This window comes from Gracilinanus agilis, chromosome 1 (assembly GCF_016433145.1).
Source record: "Gracilinanus agilis isolate LMUSP501 chromosome 1, AgileGrace, whole genome shotgun sequence".
In the NCBI taxonomy this organism is placed as follows: domain Eukaryota; kingdom Metazoa; phylum Chordata; class Mammalia; order Didelphimorphia; family Didelphidae; genus Gracilinanus; species Gracilinanus agilis.
In genome coordinates, this window is record NC_058130.1 from 75,763,140 (window position 1) to 75,790,505 (window position 27,366).

Here is a 27,366-nt window from a genome sequence, read left to right on the forward strand (position 1 = left end):
TCTCTCTCTCTCTCTCTCTCTCTCCCTCTCCCTCTCTCTCTGTCTCTCTAACACACACACACACACACACACACAAACACACACACACAACATACACAAATACACTTTGTTTTACTTCTAGTGATTATGATGCTACAATGCACAATGTGTGGTAAATGGGCATTTAAAAATATTGTCCCAGTGTTTCAATAAAATTGGTAAGGCATTTGCAAACCAAGCACAGTGAGTTTAGAAGTAAAACTCTAGTATTTCAAAAGCCCAAAAGTGCTGAACTAAAACAATCTTTAAAAACCCTGGCTTATGTAAAGGGGAAAAATGAAAAGTTATGAAACATTCTCTAAACTGTTGTTTATTGCCAAGAGCACTGGAATATGAGGCAGGGGATCTGAATTTGAATCCCATCTCTACTCCTTAATGATGTTGTAAAATTCATTTAACTTCCTTAAGGCTTGATTTCTCTTACTGTAAAATGAGCATATTAAACTAAGAGATCTCTAAGCACCAGCAGAGTTCTAAATGTATTTTTCTGTGAGCTTTTTCATTTAACATGGTTTCTAGCTTAAAAAATTTTTTATTGATTAGGAAAAATCATTTCCTTCAGGAGTTGGTTGTAATTTTTCAATTTGTAATAAATAAAGAAGAAACGTTTTCCCCAAAAATTAGCTTCCTATGAATTAGTGCTATTAGGAATAGGCATTAAAATTCATTTTAAAAAGGTACTTCCAAGGTGCCTTCCCTCATTTTTGTTTAAAATGAAGGATCCTAGCTCTTCACAATGAAAGAAATTTAAGTATAATTAAGCAATAATTTAAAATTTTATTTCTCCCCCTGAAGCATCCTCTATATCATGACAGATTTCTTCCATTAATGATTTTGTTTTGGGGGTCATATTAAGCTTCTAATTCTAGATTAATCATTCTTGGTTACAGATGTGCAAATTAAAAGAACTCTTAAGTATCACCTATCAGATTGGTCAATATGGCAGTAAAGGAAGATGATAAATGTTGGAGGGGCTGTGGCAAAATTGGGACACTAAGGCATTGTTGGTAGAGTTATGAACTGATCCAACCATTCTGGAGAGTAATTTGGACCTCTGCCCAAAGGGCTATGAAATTGTGCACACCCTTTGGCCCTGTATTTTCACCACTTGTTCTATAACTCAAAGAAATAAAAATAAAGTACCTACTTGTATAAAAATATTTATAGGAACTTTTTTTGTAGTCATAAAGAATTAGAAATTGAAGGAATTTCCATCAGTTGGGGAATGGCTGTACAAATTGTAGTATATGTTGGTGATGGAATAAATACTATTGGGCTATAAGAAATGATAAGCAGGCTGATTTCAGAAAAAAAAGTTGGAAAAACTTTGATGAACTGAAATAAGGGAAATAAGTAGAGCCAGGAGAACATTGTATACAACAATAGCAATATTGTAAGACAATCAACTGTGAAAGACTTATCTACTCTCAGCAAAACAATGATCTGGATCATTTCTGAAGGATTCATGATAAAGAAGGCTTTCTACCTCCAGAGAAAGACCTGTTGGAGTCAGACTGTGGATCAAAGCACACTGTTTTCACTTTAATTTATTTAAGTATTTATTTGGGGGGGTTGGTTTTATATGAACATTCTCTTAAAACAATGACTAATATGAAAGTATGTTTTGTATGTATAACCCAAACCAAATTGTTTACCATTTCCAGAAGGAGGAAAGGAAGGGAAGGAGAAAATTTGGATGTTCTAATTTTGGAAAACATACGTTGAAAAGTGTTATTGCATATAACTGGGAAAAATATATATATAGTTTTTAAAAAGATAAAAAACAGCCCATAGGTACCTCTCTTGACACCAACTGCTTGTTGGTTCCTTTTATGTTTTATTTTTTCCCATTAGATTTTAATTGTTTGAGGGCAGGAACTTCCTTTGTTTTTGTTTGTATTTGTATCTCCTGAGTTTAGTCCAGTACCTGGAACAAAGTAAGTGCCTAGTAAACAATAGGCCTGCCTCTGTTTTGTTGTAATCAATGATATTATCAGTTTGGGGATTTCCAGTCTATGGAGATGACACAATTGATCTATAATATATATTGTTGGAGTTGCCTTAGACACTAAGAGATTAAATGATATGGCCACAGTCAGACAGCTAATATATATAAGAGGCACAATTGAAACTCAGGGCTCCTGACTTCAAACATAACCCTTTAGACATTTTGCAAAGATGCCTTCTATAGTTAATAAAACAAGGTGGGAAGGAAAAGAAACAGGGTGGGGACCCATTCAACTTATCAAATAGGTAAACAAGCAAGCACAATATGCTGAGAATTCAGTCCCTAGATACCCTACAAACAAAGCTTTATACAAGAGGTGTTCCCCAATTCTCCCCCTAAACACCGGAAGTTTCCTCATGTACAACAGCCAAAAAGAATCCATGACAACTTTCCCAAATTCAACACCTACTACACATAAGGCAGCCCAATATTCACACGTATACCTGGCAGAGAAATCACCTTGTAGCTGACACATAAGCAGAGTAAGTCTTAGGTCCAACAACTCAAATTTTGTGTCATGGAGAACAAGTCCCAATTATCGAATCAGTGTGATATAATGAATAGAAGACCAAATTTTAAGTCATGAAGCCCTAGATTTGAATCTTACTGCAGCCATTTAATAGTTGTATGACCCTGGGCAAATAGCAACCTCTTACAGTTTTTCTTTCTTCATCTGTAAAACATAAATAATAATACCTTTAGTACTTGACTTAAAGAGTGGCTATGTGGATTAAATGAAAGAATACATGTAAAAGTATATCAGATATTAAAGAGCTTTCAATATAAAGTAAACATGAAGGAGGTTTAAAGTCCTGACTTCCATTCCATTCTGAAAAGCCCCTTAATATTTTCCCATACCCTATTGAATTGGAAATACTTCCCTATGTAATTATGTGATGCCTTTTCATTTCCTAACTAATTTCAAAGCTGAAACTCAATACCTCTTAAACACAAAAGGGAATGACATCTCTTACATTTTCCACATCCATCATATTCTACTTTCCATGCCGATGCAGAAAACTTATGGGTCTCTGCATATTTACTTAGACTTATATTTCTCACATCTGAGTTACTCTCAAGGAGTGCAGTGGTTTATGAAGCAAAATGCCACCCTCAGTGGTTTACAAACCAAAAGGAAAATGCTTTCTGGGCAGTCGACCAAAATATTTTCATTACTGACATGATCACTCTTAAGTTAGAAATATAAAGTTAATAAAAGGCTAGCAGAGGATGATCACCCCATACCCTTTGTTTTCCTTTATCTGAGTGGAACCTGCAAGTGCCTTTACACTAAAGGTTGTCTTGCTATTTCCATTATACATTCCAATTTGTCAGAGTTTTATAACAGCTCTGAAAAAATTCAATATGAGTTCAAATTGCCATAAGAGGTATCAGCCCAGGAGCAAAGTTTTCAACTGGCTTAGCTCGTTCGCTCACTCTCTCTCTCTCTCTCTCTCTCTCTCTCTCTCTCTCTCTCTCTCTCTCTCTCTCTCTTTCAGTCATAGGAAGAGAAACATAAAATGCAAGCTTTCTAAAATAGCATACCTCCATCCCCCATTAAATCACACAGGTATACCTTAAAATATGAACTGGTATCTTGGATGCAGCATTCTAAGTTGTTTCTACGGAATGTGTGGTCCAGAGCCTTTGAATGCTCCTTTTAAAATAATGGCTTAACATTACAAACGAACTTCACTCTGAATTCAAGATTTTCTAAATCTCCAAAAAATGTATGCATACTTCAAAAAAGAAGAACCACTATGGAGAGAGAAGATAAATTACTGCACAAAATAGCATTGTTTCCCAGTGTGCAAATGTATGAATTCTAAAGATGTATATTTAAAAAAATATTTAGATGATAAGGACACAACCCTTGAGCAAAGAAACGCAATCCCAGCAATAAAACTATTTTTGCTCCAGCAAAGGCAGGCCTTGCTTAAATTAGGCACCATTTCTCGGACTATAACTCAATTGTGTAAACAGGATTTTAAGGTATCTGGGAGAAGTTGCCAATTTGGCCAACTTACCAGTAAAACCAGTGAGAAAATCAGCCAACTTTATTGGTTTTAGGTATGGCTGGGAAAAATGATTGAATTAAAAACTAAAGCTGCTTCTAGATACCATGTCCTTTGTATAGCAGTTAGAAATAACATACTTATTATTAACAATCTCAACTGTTATTTCTAGCTTTAAGCCCCATGATTCCATTTACTTTAAGTTATAATTATGTTTTATGGTTAATACATAGATTAATGTGAATATATATATATACATATATAAACTTTACAAAGTATAAACTGTATTCAAGCATATATATGTAAATGATCTATTCTTTAATAAATTTATTACAAGATTTAATGAGCTGTAATAGTTTAAAATTCCTTTAAGACCTCTGGGTTACCCTGCATCCACCCACCTATCCATTGATTTATACATAAATGCAAACTATATCTAATACGTACATACATTTATAGATGTATTTATACATTTGCATGCATATATAGATACATAGCTATACATAGCTGATATTGTTTTCCATATGTATATATTAAATATATTTAATCTGGGATTGAGTCAAGCATATCAAATATCTCGAGAAAAAATGATTACTTCTTCAAGGGCAATAACTTTGATTTCTATATTTTGTAACCACCAAAATAAAGGGTGCCTTTCTGAAAGTAGGTAAGTATTTCATTATTGCTAGTATAGACATATATTTAAGAAGAGAATGGAGTTTATCAATAGTGCTCTCAAGGAAGGCATCTTCGCACTTCTTTGTAGAAACAAGAGGACTGTGTGACTGGATGTATTGTTAGATTCTGGGTAGTTTACTGAACTATTCTTTGGATTCTTTTTTTATTCTTTACTATAAGGGAGAAATCTGTAGGAGATGGACAGAGGAGGTATATTGGGAAATGCTGAGGATATGAAATGACGTGAATAAAAATTTTAAGGGGTTCTCGAAGGTATAGTAAACACTGCTCTAAACATGAGTTTTCATCATAGCACCTCTCTCTAAGTACTTAAGTAGAGTCCTTTGTCACAGAAAACATGCACAGATCCATCCATAGGGATGCATACTCTAACTCTTCTGGAATCATTATGAAAGGGAGGGCAATCATCATAACAATCACCCAACCTCTATAGTAGTACTCTCTAGTCACAACAAATTCAGATTATCCTTCCCATATTCATTGTTTATACACAATTTATATATAATTCCACAATACAATATTGAATTTCATTTAAGAACTGGAGGCAGTGCTTACTAAGTCTGCTTTTTGTAAAATAACCTATTTATACTCAGAAGACACTGTGGTGCAACAGAAAGATTAGTAAGTATTAGATTTGGACTCAGGAGGCCTGAGATTGAATCCTGACTCTGCCATATCTTTCCATATTCTATCTGATTTACATTTTTCTCATCTATACAATAGAGCTGAGAGATACAGAATGGATTACTTCCAAGGTACTTTCTAGTTCTAAATCTCTGGTCCAAAGAACTTGTGACAATAGTTGCTTTCAGTAGTACTTGCAACAATTTCCTGGTGCCCCCCATGAGAATGGGGACCATAGCACCATCTGAACTCTCTCATCTATCCACAGTTCATCATTAATTCTTTCTTGAGAATTTCACCATGAACAAGGAATTTTTATTATATTAATTTTAGTTTCTTCTTCACTATAACAGGAGAAATCATACCAGCTCAAGAATTTATCTAAAGAAAGTGTTTCGTAACCTTACAAAGGGGAGTCAAGATGGTGGCTTAGATGCAGCAAAAGTCCAGACCACTCTGAAAATCCTTCCACACCAATCAAAAACAAATTGCTTCCTAGGGGACAGAAAGCCAAATCTAACAATAGGACAGAACTGAGGGATTGCCTTCAGGATTCAACTTAAAAGGTACACCAAAAAAAAACCTAAATTCATGAACTCTCAGGTTCAAGGGAAAGGAGGAAGGAATGTCCCAGAATCCCTCCTCCACTTATAGTGTTGAGTCTCCAGCAGCAGCTGGAATCTCTTGGTGGGCAAAGGCATTAGTCCTGATGGAGTGCCTTGCTGTCAAAGCTGTGCCAGTCTCAGGGCATTAAACACATGTGGCAGGGAGGCAGCTGGAGGAGAAGCACAGAGAAGGCAGCCTAGATGCAGCCAAAATGCTCCATCTTGACCCCCCATTCCTTCCTGGAGGTTTTGGTCTCAAAGCACATCCAGCTCTGCAGATCAACTTTGTCCTGACTTAAACTCATCAATGGGAAGATAAGAAGCATTCAGAGGGCAAGGAAGCTCAATATGCAGCATATCATCTTAATGGGATTAGAGTAGGTGCAAGAATCAAGCTGACTGGGATCTCAGGGCAAAGGCTGAAATAATTCCCTGCTAACAGGATGGGAATCCCATCTCCCTTCAGCCTCTACATCCTCACCTACACCTACAGCTTCTGCAGCCAATTGGGGAATATCTGACCTCAGGGCTCATTCATACCATCAGCCTAACCTATTCTATCAGCAGAACAGAAAAGAAGCCCCTTCAAGAGAGAAGAGCCCAAACTTACATATCCAGCAGATAATCAGTGGAGCAAGATTACAGCCAATTACAGGGGAAAAGAAGGGAAAAATGAGAAAACAACAGAAAAAGAAAAAAAGAAATTACAAATTGACAGTTCCTATCCTGGCAAGGAACAGAGAGTAAATGGATCAGAGGAGGAGCAAAGAACACTAAACAAAAACACAGAAACTCCAGCAAACTGGACATAGGCTTTGGAAGAACTCAAAACATAATATAAAAACAATTAAGAGAGATTGCAGACAATTGGGAAGAGAACTTAAAAAGCAAAGTAATCTGTAAACAGAGGCACATGAAGTATAACAATAAAATAGTCTCTTGAAAGCTATAATTGACCAGTTTGAAAATGAGAAAAAGAAGGTGAAATATGACCTACAAAGAAAAACAAACCAGAAGGAGAAGGATGACCAAAAAGCCAGGGATGAAATTCGGTCTTTAAAAATTGGAATCCAACAACTAGAAGCAAATGACTTCAGAAGACAGCAGGAGCCTATAAAACAATATCAAAAGAATGAACAAATTGAGGAAAATATGAGACACCTCATTGATAAAATAATAGACATGGAAAATAGATTGTGGAGAGACAATTTAAGAATTATTGCACTACCAGAAGAACATGACAAAAGAAAAAGCCTGTACATCATTTTGCAGGAAATTATTCAAGAAAACTGCCCCAATATTCTCAAACAATAGGAAAAAGTGGAGATTGAAAGAATCCACAGATCACCTCCTGCATTTAATTCCCAATTGAAAACTTCCAAAATATTATTGACAAAGAACAACTAATGCCAATACTATACAAACTATTTTTTCTATAGAAACTATTTGATATAATAAGCAAAGAAGGAGTTCTACATATTTCCTTTCATGACACTAATATGGTACTTATTCCAAAGCCAGGCAGACCAAAAACAGAGAAAGAAAATTAAAGACTAATCTGCTTAATGAACATAGATGCAAAAATCTTAAATAAAATACTAGCAAAAAGACTCCAGCAACTGATCATGCGAGTTATTCATTATGATCAGGTGGGATTTTTTTACCAGGAATGCAAGGATGGTTCAATATTAGGAAAATCATCCACATAATTGACCATATCAACAAGCAAACCAACAAAACTAACATGATTATCTCAATAGATGCTGAAAAACCCTTTGACAAAATACAATACCCATTCCTATTGAAAATAGTAGAAAGAATAGGAATAGAAGGGCCTTTCCTAAAAATAATAAAAAGTATATATTTTAAATCATCAACAAGCATCATTTCCAATGGAGAAATTATTTTACATGGTTTTTTATTTATTTTTATTTTGAATATTTTCCCATAGTTATAAATTTCATGTTCTTTCCTTCTCACCCAAATCCACCTAACTTCCCTTAGCTGATGCACAATTCCACTGGGTTTTACATGTATCATTGATCAAGACCTAATTCCACATTATTGATAGTTGGACTAGAGTGATCATTTAGTGTCTACATCCCCAATAATATATCCCCATTAGCCCATGTGTTCAAACAGTTGTTTTTCTTCTGTGTTTATCCTCCCATAGTTCTTCCACTGAATGTGGCTAGTTTTCTTTCTCATAATTCCCTCAGGCAATGGAGATAAATTAGAAGCATTCCCTATAAGATCAGGAGTGAAACAAGTATGTCCATTATCACCTCTATTATTTAACATTTTACTAGAAACACTAGCAGTAGCAATTAGAGAAAAAAAGAAATTGAAGGTATTAAAACAGGCAATGAGGAGACCAAGGTATCACTCTTTGCAGATGATATGATGGTCTACTTAATGAATCCTAGAGAATCAACTAAAAAGCTAGCGGAAACAATAAACAATCTTTGCAAAGTTGCAGGATACAAAATAAGCCCACATATATCATCAGCATTTCTATATCTTTAAAACACACCCTAGCAACAAGAGTTAAAAAGAGAAATTCCTTTTAAAGTCACCCTAGACAATATAAATACTTAGGAATCTATCTGCTAAGACAAACAAGGAATTATATGAACAAACTACAAAACACTTTCCACACAATTAAAACTAGATTTAAACAATTGGAAAAACATTTATTGTTCATGGGTAGGATGAGCAAACAAAATGAAAATGACAATCCTACGCAAAATAATTTACTTAACTAGTGCCATACCTACCAAACTACCAAGACAATTTTTTAATGAATTAGAAAAAAACTATAACAAAGTTCATTTGGAAGAACTAAAGATCAAGTATATCTAGGGAAATAATGAAAGAAAATGTGAAAGGGGGGCCTAGAAGTACCAGATTTTAAACTGTACCTTAAAGCACTGGCCATCAAAACAATTTGGTACTGGTTTAAAGACAGAAGGGAGGATCAGTGGAATAGATATGGGGTAAGTAACCTTAACAATACAGTGTATCATAAACCCAAAGAGCCCATCTTTTGGGACAAAAATCCATTATTTGACAAAAAGTGCTGTGAAAATTAGAGAACAGTATAGGAGAGATTATGTTTAGATCAACATCTCACACCCTACACCAAGATAAATCAATAATGTGTGAATGACTTTGAATATGGAGAAGAAAACTATAAGTAAATTATGGGAACATGAAATGGTTTTCCTGTCAAATCTATGGGAAAGGAAAGATCTTAAGGCCAAACAAGAGTTACAAAATATTACAAAACCTGAAATAAATAATTTCTATTACATTAAATTAAAAAGGTTTTGTACAAACAGAACTAATGCAATCAAAATTAGAAGGGAAATAACAAATTGTGAAAAAAATCTTTATAACAAAAGCCTCTGACAAGGTCTAATTACTCAAATTTATAAGGAGTTAAATCAATTGTGCAAATTGGCAAATGATTATCTAATTGATAACTGGACAAGGAACATGAATAGGCAATTTTCAGATGAAGAAATGAAAATTTTCAATAAGCACCTGAAAAAGGGCTCTAAATTTCTTCTAATTAAAGAAATGTAAATCAAAACAACATTGAGGTACCACCTCACACTTAGCAGATTGGCTAAAATGACAGCAAAGGAAAGTAATAAATGTTGGAGAGGATGTGGCAAAATTGGGACATGAATGCTTTGCTGGTGGAGTCGTGAATTGGTCCAACCATTCTAGATGGCAATTTGGAACTATGCCCAAAGGACTTTAATAACAGTCTGGCTTTTGTGTATCAAATTTGCTGCAAATTTGCTGGATGCCATACCACTACTGGGTTTATACCCCAAAGATATAATAAGGAAAAAGACTTGTACAAAAACATTTATAGTTGCACTCTTTGTGGTGGGAACAATTGGAAAATCAGGGGATGCCCTTCAATTGGGGAATGGCTGAAGAAATTGTGGTATGTGTTGGTGATGGAATACTATTGTGCTGAAAGATATAATGAACTGAAATAATTCCATGTGAATTGGAAAGACCTCTCGGAATTAAGGTAAAGTGAAAGAAGCAGAACCAGGAGAACCTTATACATAGAGACAGATGCACTGTGGCAAAACTGAATGTAATGGACTTCTCTACTAGCAGCAAAGCAATAATACGGGACAATTCTGAAGGACTTATGAGAAATAATGCTATTCACATCTAGAGAAAGAACTATAGTTGTAGAAGTACAGAAGAAAAACAACTGCTTGATCACATGGGTCAATGGAGAAATGATTGGGGATATAGACTCTATGCAATCATTCTAATGCAAATAGTAATAATATGGAAAAAGGTCTTGATCAATGACACATGTAAAACCCAATGGAATTGCTCATTGGGAAGGGAGGGGGGTAGTAGAAGGAGAGGGAAAGAACATGAATCATGTAACCATGGAAAAATATTCTAAATTAATTAATTAAGTAAAAATTTGCAAATCACACACACACACACACACACACACACACACACACAAACACAAACACACACAAAAAGCCTTACCAAGCAATGAGAATGGGGATAGAGATAGAAATTTCACCTGAGTGAAGAAACTCCCTATGTAAATGCAGGCCAATATCTTCTTTGCAACATAGAGTTTCCTTGGGCACTCCGTTTAAAGTCATTTCTCAGAGTAGCACAGTCAGTTTGTGTCAGAGGCAAGACTTGAATTAGATCTTTGGATTTTCCTGGCATCAAGGCTATTTCTTTCTCCAGGTTATGCTGCCTCTTTGTAGCATTCATTCCTAAATTTACTATTTTAATGCGTCGAGTTGTTTCACATGTCTTATTCATTATGACCGCATTTAGGAGTTTCTTTGGCAAATACCCTAGAATGGTTTGCCATTTTATTTTCTAGTTCATTGTACAGTTGGAGAATAGAGGCAAACAGGGTTAAATGACTTGTCTAGGGTCACACAGCTAGTAAGTATCCGATGCAGGCTTTAAACTCATTAAGATGAGTCTTCCTGATTCTGAATCTAATGCTCTATGAGCTATTCTAAATTTGCATTACCTCTTAAATTTAAGCTATCATTATATATTATCATCATGATTTAACAGTCCAATCCTACCCCAGTGAATTGGATTATATAATACCTGTAAAGGGACTCCTTAAAGACAATGGAGATTTTGTTAAATGGTCAACATTTGCTAAAGCTTTCTTTCAGTTCCTGAAGTATCTATTATCTTAGTTTATTTTAGAAGTTTTCTGATAGTTTCATCTCTGAACAATTTTATTAATCTCATAAATGTTTAATTATACTCCTATTATTATACCACTTTGTGTATCCATCAGATTTTTTTTTTCCTTTTTCTGAGCAGAGTGGGGTTTATACAACTCCAGAAGATGGAATTCAACAAAAAAGAATTGTGACCTAGGATGGTACTTAGAGTAACAGGAAATCCAAAAGTACATTTGCCCAATCTTGGTCAGTACAGCTCGAGGGCTATAATAGAGAAAGAATAAGACCTTGGCTTCTCAGAGGTTACTAAAATTCAATGGAAGCTCTGGCAGTATCTGCCATGCTGGATAGTCTTCAAGTACAGGCCTTGCTATAGATTGTGTGCATGTTGTCAAAGGACCAACTTAGTGACATTCAAAAGGGCTTATCAGTAAGAAGCTGGCTGCCAGTTAATGAAATTTTTTATTTGAAAAAATTCAAAAAGACTCATTTATCCTCCTGTTCCTATCCTTTCTTCTTTTTTACCTCCCTTATTATTGTCTAGGGTCTTTCTGATTAATTGATGAATTATTGACAAAGGAATGGAGGGAAAATCCTACTATTGGATGAAATATTGCATGTATTTAGGTTGTAAATAGACATTTACCCAAAATAAAAGAAATGAAAGGAAGCATTAATAGTATAGTGGAGAGAAAAACAACACTCTGTAGTCAGAGAATCTGGATACATGTCATGTTTATGATGATCTCTAGCTATGTGATCTTGGATAAATCGCAAGTTTCCATAACAGTAATGAAGTTTGACTTAATTTTCATTTTTGTATCTATTATTCTATAAAATAACATTTTGAGAGATAATAATCTCATAGAAATATTTAGCATTTTAAAATGCAATGAATATTTGGGTAATGCTATATACTATGCATTACCATTCTTTGTATATAGAATGTTTGGGTCCAAGAAAAATTCTGAATGTGATTTTTTTAATTAATGATATATCCTTAGTATTTCTGGTGATTTCAGGTTTTTTAAGTATCTCTACAAAACAGTATTTGACCTGGAAATATATATTTCAAAATAATACTTTTTCTAATACTTGGGAAGTCTATTATATTCACCCAAAAATCCCCTAAAGAAAATTCATTCAGTGCTAGTTAACTTTACAATTAAACAAACATATATATGCATATACACTCTAGGAAGTAAATCAGATCTCTAATGGAAGGTCTTATAGGGATAGATAGATTCCAAAGCAGATTTTTCAAATTAAAAACTATTAGATCAATCAAGTCTATTTCCCAGTTGCAGTTTATACCTCTTTTCTTGTGTTCACAGTCAACCAAGCCTCTGCCACTGGTCACAACAAGAATCAAGGAAGTGTAAATAAACTACCCCTGATAGGCAGCCACTGTCACTTCTGTATATAAAGTATACACTTGACTGCTGAGTGATTTGTTTGGAGAAAAAAATATTTCACTTGGTGGAACTAAGTATAACATATGAAACTTATGTGTGTATGCTAAATCATATCCACCATACCTAAATGTTCTTAAAGATAAAATAGGAGGAAAAAACATTAAGTTTTTCTATAGTTAGAAATAGTAAAAGAAGAAAGGCAACTAATTGATGGGCTGTAAAATACCATGCCTATAGTAATGAGTGTGACAAATTATCCTTCTAACTCCAAGACTATGATGAACCAGGGTAAGTAAATCGTAATCAGAGAGCAAGGAGCTCCTGGGTATCATTTCATGCTTGAAAAGAGACAATTTACAAGTGGTGCCCCGAGGCTGGAGAAGATTTGATTTCCATCACAAGTTAGACAACTTTATTCCCTGGGGGCAATTTATTCACCCATTCTTCACAAACTGACTATGATTATGATTTAGCATCAGTGTCAGATGCCATCCTACTCTATCTAAATAAACTCTTCCCTAGATTCTCTTCTACTTCCTTTGCCATTCCACTAATGAACTTAACCTATCTTCTCACCCTCACCACATACATCAGGATGATACTTAACCTTGCCTAAGTTTGACTTAATTTCTACCTGTTCTTACCCTGTCTTCATTCCTTGTCTCATAAGTTTCTAGAGAGCAAAGAGGACAAGTAATTGTTTTTGTATCACCCAGGTGAGTGAGCACCACACTCAATTAGGTGTTTAATAGAGGCTTACTGATGATGGCTTTATGGTCAGTAATTGATGCTCCTTTTCTCTGGTAAGTATTCTAGTTATTATTTAACATTTATCAATATATTTCCATCCTATGTTTGATATTAAATTAAATAATCCCTCCCCACCTCAACATCTGTCATTATCTATTGTTAATTAGCTTAACTCATCAAGAATATTTATGCAGTCCTATACCTGTTATAGTGGACCAGTTCCAATCACTTTCCCTAATGCCCTCCAAAGCACATGAACATTGCCTCTTACAACCTCAGAGATTTCCAATTTGTGCCCTCTTTGTATCATGGAAAGAAATGCGGAAATCTCTCCTTGTGTTTCAGGCTAATTTTTCACTCATACCAAAACATTTTCCTATGTATAGTGATGGTAATTTTCCATCATTAATCTTAGCAGGTCTCCTTGTTCCAGCCCTTGTAAGAGTTTCTATATCCATTTGGTGGCAGGGCACATTATAGCATTATTTTAAATCTTTTAAAATGAAGTCTTTCAGGTTATTGAAGAACCTTTCAGACCTTGTTTTCTTGATTCCAAAATGCACGATGTGTATGAAGGCACTAATCACCTCCAGCACTTTTATTCAGAATGATTTGAAATGATGACAGAAAAAATTCAAAGTAGGTCAGAAAAATCACTCATCTGCCCCTGTACTTCACCTATGATATGGATATTTTGAAATCTTGTGTAGAAGAGTAATGTGACTTTCTGTGTTATGGTAACATATAGTGGAAGATAGACTAGTCTTGGAGTCAGGTTCTCTGAGTTTATGGTCCAACTCCAAAATTTTACTAGTTCTATGATAATGGGTAAGTCTCAGAGTCTCAATGAGCTTTAGTTTCCTCATCTTTAGAAGTCTAGCATGATTCTGTTTAGTATAGACAAAATATAACAAAGGTTAGATACTTTATAAAATAATACTGGAGAATTTTTATACTAAAAGTTCTTATCCAGGAAACCTAACCTCCCAAATCAAAATATGACATAAGGGAATGAACGGAAACAACCTACTGGGCTTGTGCTTTAGTGTCCAATAATAAATATGCCTTGTGACCTCTCCCAAGAGCACTCACTCACTAGGAACCATTCAAGCAAACACTCATCACACAAGAGGTGACACACTGAATCTGTCTAAATACTCAAAGAAAATAGAAAAAGAACTAGGAAGTGGAGGGGTTGAGCAGAAGAGCAATACAATGCAAAGAACAAAATAAAACCATCTAATTGAGGAGTTAGGGGAAGGAGGGGGAAAACATTTTTAATTACACAATGGAATATAAACTTTTAAATAAAAATACTAGGAATAACACTGTCAGATATTGGTGCTCTCAATGCACATTTTTTAAAAAAATAACTGATTAAGAAAAATAGAAAGTATAGCAGAGAATTTTACCAAATAAATAGATATTCCTCAAGAAAAAATTAGAGATCTAGAAGACAAAAGTCCATATCAAGTAGAAATATAATGAGAAGAAAGGCAAAAGTTAATAATTTAAATTTAAAAATATATCCATTTTATTTTTTAAAGGGAAGGACTTTGAATATAGTTACAGAAGTGTTAAACATAGGAGTAGAAAGCTCCCAGTTTGGCCAACATAGAAAAAATAAAATAAAAAATATTTTAAAAAAATTAAAAACCCAACGTAACATTGCTTTTCAGGACTATCTGATTGTTAATGACCTTATTCTGGGTCTTCTTGTCAAAAATATTGGAGTCATTTTGCATTTTCTTCCCCAGCTTATTTTACAGATAAAGAAACTGAAGCAAATAGGGTTAAGTGACTTGCCCCCAGGTCACAAAGCTAAGAAGTGTCAAATGATAGATTCAAACTCAGTAAGATGAATTTTCCTAACTCCAAATGCAGCACTATATTCACTGTGACACCCAGTTGTCTTCACAATACAATACAGATAATGTTAATCTATGATTTTATAATTTAATGTGTGAGGAGCAAAGATGGTAAAGGCAGAGACTTGTCAAAGCCTTCCCAAATTCTCTTTCACACAATTTTTAAATACAATCACAAAATGAATTCTAGAAGGATAGAATCAACAAAAGGATAGAGTGATATAACTTTTTACCAAATACAACTTAGAATATTGGTAGGAAAGTTCTTTCTCTGGGTAAGAATGGGACGTAGTCCAGTACAATTCATACCTTGGCAAGCCAGCTGCAGATCTTAGGGGCAACTTACACTAGGGCTTCCAGAGCTCTCAGCCCACAGACAATAAGTAGTATGAACAACTTGTCAGAAGAAGATTACAGGAGACTCTGGGTGACTGGGTACAGGGCTCTATTGTATTGCCCACATGTGGCATATAGTCCCAGGGTGATGATAAGGACTAGCACTCTAGACCAATCATGGGCAAACTATGGCCCATGGGCCACATGTGGCTCCGTGAAATGTTCTATCCTGCTTCATGACATTATTCCTAATCTGATGAATACAATGAGTAGGATACAATATAATGAAACTTTGAAAGAGTTGCCTTAGAAACAATCTGACAGATGAGCATTTCCTTTCCTTTTGCCCCCTCTTTAAAAAGTTTGCCCATCACTGCTCTAGACCATGTGGATGCACAAATGGGGACCTAGGTCACAGTTCCATGGTGCTTAACTACTTGTGGTCATTCACAAACTAGAGAAGAGGCCAGGAAAGTAGTGATGATATGAAAAAACCAAATACTTTCAGAACCCCAGAAATAGCTCTAGAAACAGAAGTTTGTAAAACCAGAAGCTTCGGACAGTGCCTCCTGCACTCTGGGAGCAGAGACATCTTTAACATGAAGTTAAAAGTCAAGAACTAGGCTTTAAAAATGAACAAACAACAAAAAAGAATCTGACCATAAAAAATTACTATGCTGACAGGGAAGATCAAAATGCAAATCCAGAAAACAACAACAAAGTTGAAACTAACACATCCAAAGTCTCAGATGTAAAAGAGAATTGGTGAAAGTGACACAAAAAATACTCAATCCAGCTCAAGAAGGATTTAAAAATCAACCAACAGAAGGTAAAAGAAATGAGAGTGATTCAAGATAATCATGAAAAAGAGATAACAATTTGATAAAGTAGACATACAAAAACAAATATTAAATAAAATTAGACCTTTGCCAAATGGTAAAGGAGGCTCAAAAATCACTGAAGAAAAGAACTTATAAAGGAGTAAAATTGGCCAAATGAAAAATCAGGTACAAAAACTCACTGAAGAAAATAATTCCCTAAAATCAGAATCAGACAAATGGAAACTAACGATTTAATCAGACATTAAGATACAACAAAACAAAATGAAAATGATGAAGAAGTAGAAAAATGTAAAATAGTTCAGCTTAAAACAATTGAAATTAAAAATAGATGAGGAGGCCTAATTTAAGAATTATTGGACTACCAGTGCCTAGATATCATCTTTCAAGGAAAATTTTCATAATATTCTAGGACCACCTAGCAAAATAGAAATTTAAAGTATCCATTGATAATCAGAAAAATGAAATCACAAAATGAAAACTCCAAGGAATAATTTTGCCAGATTTCAGAGTTTGCAGTTAAAGGAGAAAATATTGCAAGTAACCAGAAAAAATTTAGATATCATAGAGCCACGGGTAGAATATCACAAGCTTTAGCAGTTTCTACATTAATGGATCAAAGAGCTTGGAATATGACATTCTGAAGGGCAAAGAAACTAAGTTTCTGCCCAGAAAAACTGAGAAAAATTCTCCAGGGGGAAAAATGAATATTTACTGTAAAAAGGGAACATTGACAAATTTCTAATGAAAATATCAGAGTTGAATAGAAAAAGTGACTTTTAAATAAAGTACTTAACAGAAACATAAAAAGGTAAAGAGGAAAGAGAAATCATAAGAGATTCAATACATTTAAAGTTTTGTTTTTTTCCTACCTTAGAGGAAGTCCTAAGAATTTAATCATTATTAAAGTAGTTTAAAGGAGTATACATAGATAGAAGGCAAGGGTGAGAATTAAATATAATGGAATGGAATATTTTTAAAAAACAAAATCAAAGGGTGAGAAAGAATATTAGAATGGGGTAAATTATCTCACATAAAAGACTGTGAAAATTACTTTGTGTTTCTGTATGTCTCAAAGCAAGAGCAAACACTCAATTGGATATAGAAATCAGTTTTACCCTACAGAAAGTATATGTACGTATATGTGTGTGTGTGTGTGTGTGTGTGTGTGTGTGTGTGTGTGTGTGTGTGTGTAGAGAGAGAGAGCGGGGAGAGAGGGGGAGAGAGGGAGAGAAGGGGAGAGAGGGAGAGAGAGAAAGAGGAGGGAGGAGGGGAGAGAGACAGAGACATGAGAGATATAATGAAAGGAAATAAACAGTAATCAAAACTGAAAATTTTTATAGAAAGTTTATCTGATAAAAGTCCCATTTCTGAAATATCTAGAGAACTGATTCAAATTATAAGAATATGTAATTCCTCAATTAAATGTTCAAAGGATATGAATGGGCAGTTTCTAGATGAAAAAATAATAGCTATATATTATCATATGAAAATGCTCTATATCATCATTGATAAAACATGAAAATTAAAATAACTTTAAGGTATTATCTCATACCTATTCAATTGGCTGATATGACATAAAATTCAAATGACAAATTCTGTAGGGGATTTGGGAAAATTGGGACTCTAAAACACTGTTGGTGGAATTATGAATTGATTTAGATTCTGGAGACCAATTTGAAATATGTCCAAAGAACTGTAAAACTGTGTATAGCACAATACCACTACTAGGTCTATATCCAAAAGAGATAAAAGAAAAAGGAAATATTTGTACAAAAATAATTATAATATATCTTTTGTGGTAGCAAAGAATTAAAAATTTAAGGGACACTAATCAATTGGGGATGGCTAAAGAAATTGTGGCATATGATTGTGATGGAATATAATTGTCCTATAAGAAAAGATGAGCAGAATGATTTCAGAACAAGCTAATAAGACTTTCTTGAACTAATGCAAAATTAAGTATGTAGACCCAGAAGAACAGTGTTTACAGAAACAGCAATATTTTATGATGGTCAATTGTGAATAACTTGGCTTTTCTCTACAATAAAATGATCTGAGACAATTCTGAAGGCCTTATGATGAAAAAAGTTCTCCTTTTTCAGGGAATCAACTGATGGATTATAAATGCAGATTGAAGAATAATTTCTATTATTTTGAGGAGTTGATCAATGATTTCTATTATAACATGACTAATGTGGAAATATTTTTGTATGACTTCATTTGTTTAACATATATCAGAATGTTTGTTTTCTCAGTGAAGGGGGAGAAGAAAGAAAGGGAGAAAATTTGGAATTCAAAGAATTTTTAAATGTTATGTTGAAATTGTTCTTACATGTAGTTGGAAAAATAAAATATTTAAAAATAAAAATAATTCTGATATAAAATAATTTCAGTCCTACAGAGATTGCTTTTTATATTTATGTTTCATGCCATTGGTATAGATGTAAAGTTGAGAATGATAGGTTCCCAGGGGAATATACCACATTAAAAAGCCTGAATACTATATATTGGGGGAAATACATGTTAATTATCAATAAATCCATAGATTTCCACCATAGAAAAAAGCTTAAATCCCATGTAATATAGAATTTCATCATTCTAATACTGAACAAAAAAATTAGCAAACAGTTGGGAGAATAACCTTCAACTGTGAAATGATAACATTTTGAATAACTCAGGATTACTTTGTAGTCATGGACAACAAGGGAAAGAATGGGAAATAGGTTACTTTGAAAAGCAAAAGAGTTCAAACAAAACTGAAATGGCAGAGCTTAGTCATAAATGAAAAATAAATCAAAATAATATTAATCATAAATGAAAAAACATATCCAACTAAAAAAGATGTTTAAAAGAAGAAGAAACAATGACCAGAATATTTGTCTCATATGTAGCAATCAAGTGCAAAAATGTAAATTGGCACTATATTGAAGGAAAAAGAAGCCAAAAAATAATTATTTCATTTCTTCAGCCTATTATTTAAATAATGAAAATGTAGTATTTGAAGAAAATAAAAAGAGAGTTCTTATAGGAACAAAATTTTTAGGGGAAACAAAAGATTATAGAATACAAGAAGAGAAAACCGAGATAAGCCTAGATAAACTATTGTTCCCTGTAAGTGAATCAGTTTATTTTATTAAAGAGGTAACTGAGGAAGTTTTTAAGAGGGGAGTTAAAGCAGGAGGCAGATGGGAGTCAGTGATGAATACCTAATAACTTCTTAGATGATCATCAAAGAGATTGTTAACTTATCAGTCAACTGTTAGGTTATCAAATATAGTAACTTTGTTTCCTCTTAGACAATACTTATTTATTTTATTTATTTCTCATTATTATTGTTAACATGTCTAGAATTAAGTCAAACAATATTAGGTCATGATCATGATAAGAGGCATGAATGAAAAATTTGGCAGAAATGCCATTCCATTCTCACTTCAAATTCCAAATTACCATCCAGGGAACCCTAACCTCAGGATTATAATAATAAAAGAAAGAGCTTACACAATATACTTTCAAGTCAATTTTTTTCTTATAATAACCCTGTGATCTTAAAGATATACCAAACATGATTCCATTTTGTAGATCGTGGGATCATTGGATATAGTCATGTAACAGACCTTGGAACTCTTTTATCATCAATTAACACACAATAAGTGCCTCCAATTTGTAATGGATTCTGGTAGGCACTGGGAATACAAATAAGAAGAATTAAATAATTCATACACTCAGGAACTTACATAATCTTACCAGTCTTCAAGTGCTAGTATTTTGATTATAGGTACAGTGCTTGCTCTACTCCACTTCTCTCTTGCTTTCCTTAATGAGCTTGTTTTTTGTATATATATGCCTCTCATCAGGTTTTCCTTCTAAATTTCTTTGATATTGCTTCTGAAAAAAATCTATTGAAGATTAATTGGAGCCCATGAGAATAAATGTCACACCTCAACATGACTGTTTGTATAGTAATAATTAATACATGCAAGCTTTATTTACCTTTGCATTTTTTTTCTGGCATAGTGCCTCATACATACTATACATTGTTGAATAAAGGTAGGAGGAGTGTTACATATTGAGTTAAGTTCAGTAGCACCTATATTTTAATGATTTGATCAATACAGGGATTGAAATGTAAAAAAAAATAAAATTCCCACCCCTTCTCTCCTTTGAGTCTCTTTTAATAGATTAAGACTCAAAATGTATAGAAACAGAAGCAAAAGTTCAGGCAAATTAAGCTTATTTTATGGTTGATATAATTTATTTTATGAGGGTAATAATGATATGTAGCTTGATATGGCTTGTAAAACATTTGTCATACATATCATTTGCTCTTCACTTTGAGAGGTGGAGAGGGTAAGTATTATTTATTCCCATTTTAGAAGAAAATAAAACTATCTCAGATTAAATGACTTGCCCCAAATCACAAAATAGTAAATAGTAAAACTAGGACCAGAATGTAGATATTCTGAAACCGGACACATTACTCTTTCAACTCAAATTCCACACTCCCCAGCAGTTTATATATTTAGCTCTCCTGAGAAAACATGATTTGTAGGATTTTTATTTCTAGCCTATGCCTATAGCAAAAGTTGGAGGGGGTGAGCAGTTGCATGTCTTGATTAAATCAAAATCCTGTTATTGTCAAGTACAAGGTGCCTCAACTGGAGAACTGGCTGAATAATTTAGGAAAACAAGGAAAGGAAGATTTCTTACTTGTTATTTTGTTCTACTTCTTACACTGACATTTTGTGAGAAAAATTCAAATGTTCTAACCCAAAGCAGAAAGAATACTGAATCCAGAAACAGAGGATTTTGGTTTACATTGTGGCTATGTTAAATAATACTCATTTAAACATCGGTATGTTACCTCTCACAGGGCCTTAGTTTCCCAATTCATATAAACATATCTAGATTTTCTTCCAGCTCTAATTCTATGTTCCTGACTCTCAAGTTCCAAAACCCTGGCTATCATTCCACTTTCTCTAACTCTAAGTGTCCCAAAACTATCATCCCTGTGAGTTGGTGATTTTTTTGAGATAAAACCATTTCAGTTGACTGAATAAAGACCGAAGGAGTTATTTTGGCATTCAGAGCTCCTCACAATCTGATTTCTATTTTTCTTGTAAAAATTACCTTCCTTTGCATGCTCCATCTAAATTTAATTGCTTGCCACTCTACAAATTTCTGTTACTTTTCCCCTCTTTGTGCTGTTGAAGATATCTCCTACAAAATCCACTCTGAAGGCAAAACCTCTGTCTATGTAAATCCTTCTTATCCTTCTTCTAAGTCAAGCTCACATATCCTTCTGAAGAGTTTCATCCATCTAATCAAAATAGATGTCCCCAAACCTTGACTTTTCATAATGATTTTATTCCCTTTACACAATTAGCATGTCCTGCTTTATAGCCTAATTACTTGTGTACATTTCTTCCTCCAAAACAGTTGTTTGACATCTTATTTTAACACATATTTGATCTTGCATTCTCAAAGGTTATGCCAATGAAGTTCAATCTTGGACATGTCCCCAAAACAAGAAAAAGCTTTTTATATAGGCCCAGTGATGGATAATATGGATAATAATTCATAGTGAATATAGGTTTGCTAAACAAAACTTTTGTCTTTAGGAAGTTTGTGACAATATGATCTTTTTTTAGGGGGAAGGGGATAATGAAGATATTAAATAAAAATTCATGGAGACTATCTACTAATTTGTAGACATGTTGGAACCACCATTGAAGAAGGGAGTCTTTATATAGATTAAATAAACAGAGATTTTGCATATTCTCGCTTTTGATCCCCACAACAGAAATGTGATATAGTTATTATTGTTACTTCTACTTTACAAATGACAATGGAGATTCTGATATGTTAAATAACTTAATTAAGGTAAAATGTAGTTAGTAAGTTTTGGAAAAAGGATTCTAAACCAAATTTCCTTGAATCTAAATCCAGTACCCTTATTCTCTATGGTATGTTACTTTTTAAATATCTGTTGAATGAATCGACCAGCTAGGTGGCACAGTGGATGGAACCTTATGCCTGGAATCAAGAAGATCTGAGTTCAAATCCAGCCTCAAACACTGTGTGGCCCTGGGCAAATTATTTAACCTTTTGTGTTTCCTCAATGGCAAAAATGAGGATGATATTAATAGCACTTTATTCCCAGAGTTACCATGAGGCTCAAATGATATAACATTTGTAAAACACCTAGCATAGTGTCTGGTACATAGAAAAGGCACTATGTATATATATATATATATATTTGTTTTGCTTCTTTCTTAGTACTAATATTTTATTTTTTATATTATTTTTATTATCATGCAAATCACTTACTCATACAAAACAAAAACTCCCAAATAAAACCATAAATATACTGATGTGAAAGAAGGTATGCTTGGATCCACATCCATTTGACTCCAACAGCTTTCATGTGGAGGTAGACAGCATTCTCCATCATAAATCTTTCAGGATTATGCCAGATCATTGCATTGCAGTGAGTAAGTACTTATATTTTATATGCAATGAAAACATGTAATTCATTTTTGTCCCATCAGTAAAATATTATTTAACCAAACACAACCAAAGAATTCAATTTTAGTCCAATATTTCAAATTCAACACAGGCTCTGTGGTTGGATAAAAGCTTCCTCTCATTCTTCCCAATGAAACAAGTTCATTTCTTAAAATCTCTTACCAAAGCTTAATGAATGGTCACTTTCCAATTCTTTTGAAAAATGTTCCTTTTTTCCCCTTTTTTCTTGGTAACAGTTGATTTTTTCATTAAGTATCTGCAAAAAAAAAAAAAAGTGTGAACTTCTAAGCCACAATAGATGACCCAGTCAATCAACATTAAATAACTATGCACTAGAGTCAGAAAGAGTGCTTGAACTCAAAAGAACAATAACACTGGGAAGCTCTGCAAAATGAATGATGATATATGACTACCATATTCATTTCTACCAGCAGTTAACTTGAATGGAAATATTGATCCAATATTATTCACCTTGCTCTATTCAAATCCAAATGAAAACACCAAAAAGATATCAGATTCAGATTCTCATCCAATTTCCATTTTCTCTCTTTTTTTTTTTACTGGTCTCTTTGAAGAATACTAGGTATTTGAAACTTTCTTTATCATCCCTGTGTTCTCTTCTCCTGTACTGAACAATGAGAAACAACTCAGCCTCTATAGCTCATGTATGAATTCAATTAAATCAACAACTACATGCTAGGCATTTTCTATATACCACTTGCTGTGCTGACTCATAGTATATATTCAGTTTACCTAATAACAAGCGTTAGCATTTATTTAGTACTTTAAGTTTGTAAAGCACTATTAATTCATTTGTCCCCATGATAATAATTACGTGAAGTAGATGCTGTTTTAAATCTCCATTTTACAGATCAGAAAACAGAATGAAAAAAGCTAAGTGGCTTGCCCATGATCACACAGTTACTTAATATCTGAAAGTATTTAAACTCAGGTCATCCTGACTCCAACATCCATCCACTATGCCACCTAGCTTCCACTATTCATATTTAATAGTTACAGAACACCTAGGGCAGTGATGATAAAACTTTTAAAGGGATGGGTGATGTAAGAAATGTCTTTAACAGAGTTGGAGGAGAGCAGCCCAGCCCTGCATTCCTCTGGTTTTTAGTAACAAACTCTGGAAAGCTCTGTTCTGGCCTGATGGTGCACATGCGCATAGAGAAGCCTCTGAGTGCCCCCCTCTGGCACATATACCATAGGTTGGCTACCACAAAACTAGGATATCATAAAGTAGCAGATTGGTTTTGAGGTTGAACTAAGATGGTGGCATAGTAGCAGGAGCCTTCTGAATCTCCTTCCAACCAATCATTACAAAATGTCTCAAAAGGACAAAAATCAAAATCAGGTGAATAAAGGGGCTCTTCCACTGCATGCAGCCTTAAAGGTAGGCAGTGTTTAGGGGTTACCATGCTATAAGGGGACAAAAATACACTTATCAAAGCACAAGCTGATTACCCCACCCCACAACACCTACCATGTGAGAGTCAGAGCAAAGGCCTGGGCAATATATAAATTCTCAAGTTCTGGTTGAAAGCACCACAGACTTACCTCTGAGGGGAATGCAAGACATTGGCAGCAAGACTTGAGACCCAAGGCTGAAGAGCGCAGACCCTGGGCAGCAAAGTGCAGAGCATAGGCAAAGCTAGGCTGGCCTCAGAGGAGGCAGCAAGGGCTACAAAGATAGCCTCAGGACAAAACACTTTAAAGTGAGCTACACAATTAACATCAAATATTTACCTGCCCTCATTCAGGTAATGAGAAGATACTGTGAAGAGGAGATACTAACAAGGCAAATCCCTATGAGACAGAATCTAAGAAAGCAATGAACACCACCATGCAGAAACTCCAATCAACTAGTGGCCAAAAAAAATAAGGAACTGAAAAAAGTTATTGATCCATGTTAAGGGAGTTTTTTTCTTAATTTCTCATTTTTTTCTATTTAAGAGGCAATGGAGCAAAAATATTTCTGAGTAAGATCCCTCCCTGCTGTACAAACTGTCAGTTGGTGACAGAAGAGAATGGCTGAGAATTAGTTAGTTACAACTGGCAGTTGGAAGAGGTATTTTTTGGTCTCTGGCTCCCCTGGAGAGAGGAATCTATCATTCTCTCTCTCTGGGTCTGACAATTGGAGACTGAGAAATGGATTTAAGGCCTTAACAAACTCATAGATCATTTATTATGTTGAGTAGATAGGTAGATAGATAGTTGGTTAGTTGGTCAATTATTAGGTAGTCAGTGTAGAGGAGTCTAGCCCTGGGCCTAGCGCTGACAGAAAAAATTGCCCTTGAAGGCAGATTAATTTAGGTTTTTTTAGAAAATTTTAGTTAGGATTGGGATCTTGGGTAGTCATAAGCTATTATAAGATTACTATCACTTTCCTCCTTTCTATTTCTTATTCATACTTTCCTAATAATAAACTAAGTGTTTTGTGTTTAAGAAGCTGCTCTCCAAACTTTCGATCAAACTCCTGCCCCAAAAATTTAATCCTTCACAATTTCTATGGAGAAAAAGAGCAAAATAGAAAAGCAATAGCAGAGAGTGAAAAGCAAGCAAACACATCCAAACTCTCCCCCCAGAAATGAATGGAATGTGGTCACAAGCTCTCAGGGAACTCAAAAAGGAGTTCAGGAACCAAATACAAAAGCTGGAAGAAAAATGGGAAGAAAAGTGGGAAAAAGAAATGAAAGTAAAGAAAAAGAAAATAACACATTAATAGACAAAATTTTCATATAGAAAAAGAGTCACAGACATCAAATGGAATAATACAGCAATTAGAGACCAGAATTGACCTGCTGGAAATCATAAAATGAAGAATAGACCAAACTGAAAAGGAAAATTAGAAGATCATAACTGAAAATCAGTCTTTAAAGACTAGAAATAAGTAGAAGCTATTGATCTCACAAGACAACAAGAATTAATGAAGCAAAGTCAAAAGAAAGAAAAATAGAAGGAAGCATGAAATATCTCATTGAAAAGATAACTGACATGGAAAACAGGTCCAAGAGAGACCATTTGAGAACCATTAACCTACTGTAAAGCCTGGAAGAAAATAAAAGCCTTGATATCATATTACAAGAAATTATCCAAAAAATGCTGTTATTCTTGAACAAGAAGGCAAAATAAACATTAAAAGAATCCATAGATCACCCATACATTAAATCCCCCAAAGACAACCCAATGGGATGTTATGGTCAAATTCAAGAGTTTCTAGGCCAAAAAGGAAATATTGTAAGCAGCCAAAAATAGGCAATTCAAATGTCAAGGGGCCCCAGTCAGGATTACCCAGGATCTGGCAGCCTCCACACTAAAGGATGTTAAAGCTTGGGATATGATATTCAGGAAGGCAAGAAAATTGGGTCTACAACCAAGAATCATATGCCCATCAAAACTGACTATATATTTTCCAGGGGAAGTATGGGCATTTAACAAAAAAAGACCAGAACTAAATGGAAAATTTGATGTCCAAATACAAAATTTAAGAGACCCATATGAAAAGGTAAGCAAGAAAGAAGGGAAAAAAATTTAAGGGTTTCAATGAACTCAAATTGATTGTATTACTATATGGAAAATGACATCTGTAACTCTTAAAATTGTTTTCATTATCATAGTAAATGAAAGTATTATAGGCAGAGATTGTGGTATTAAGTTGTTTAATATATGTAAAAAAGAAAGTGGGTGGGAGAACAAAAAAAGGAGGATGATACTAAGAGAAATTTAAAGAAGAAAGAAAAATCAGATAACTTATACCACATAAAGAGGAACATGGGGTGAGGGTAAGAATACTATTATAAGAAGGGAAGAGAATAGAAATATGTAATACTTAAAACTTACTCCTAGTAGAGTCAGTTCTGAGAGGGAAGAACAGCCAGATTTATTGGAGTATAGCATTCTATCTTACCCTGTGTAAGGATGGAATTTTTAAAAAAGGAGAAGGCAGTTGCTGAAAGTTGAAACCAGCAGGGGATTCTGGGAATTTCTCCTGGGAGGAGGGAGAAGAGTGGTATTTGGTTTAGGGACTAGGAGAAGAGACAAGGCAGAAAACTCAGCTCTGATTCATCCAGAGGCCTTCCTAAAGATCTTCCCCTTGGAAATTATATTCCTGATTCTCCGATTCACAGCCATTGTGGCACAACTCATCTTTTAAGACTACATCCAGACTTCCATTTAAGATGGAGGCAGAGTAAGGAGCAGCTGCTTGATCTCTCCTGACCGAAGCATACAGGACTCCTCAAGGGGAAATAAAAATGAGTCCAGAGGAACGAAGGAACCCCACAACAGGGCGCAGCTTTGAAGGTATGCAGAATCAGGGCATTTCCACGCTATAGGGGGGTGAAAAAGCTCTCACTAAAATGCAAGAGGAAGAAGCCCCTCCCCCACCCCCCACACCGCACACCTCGCAC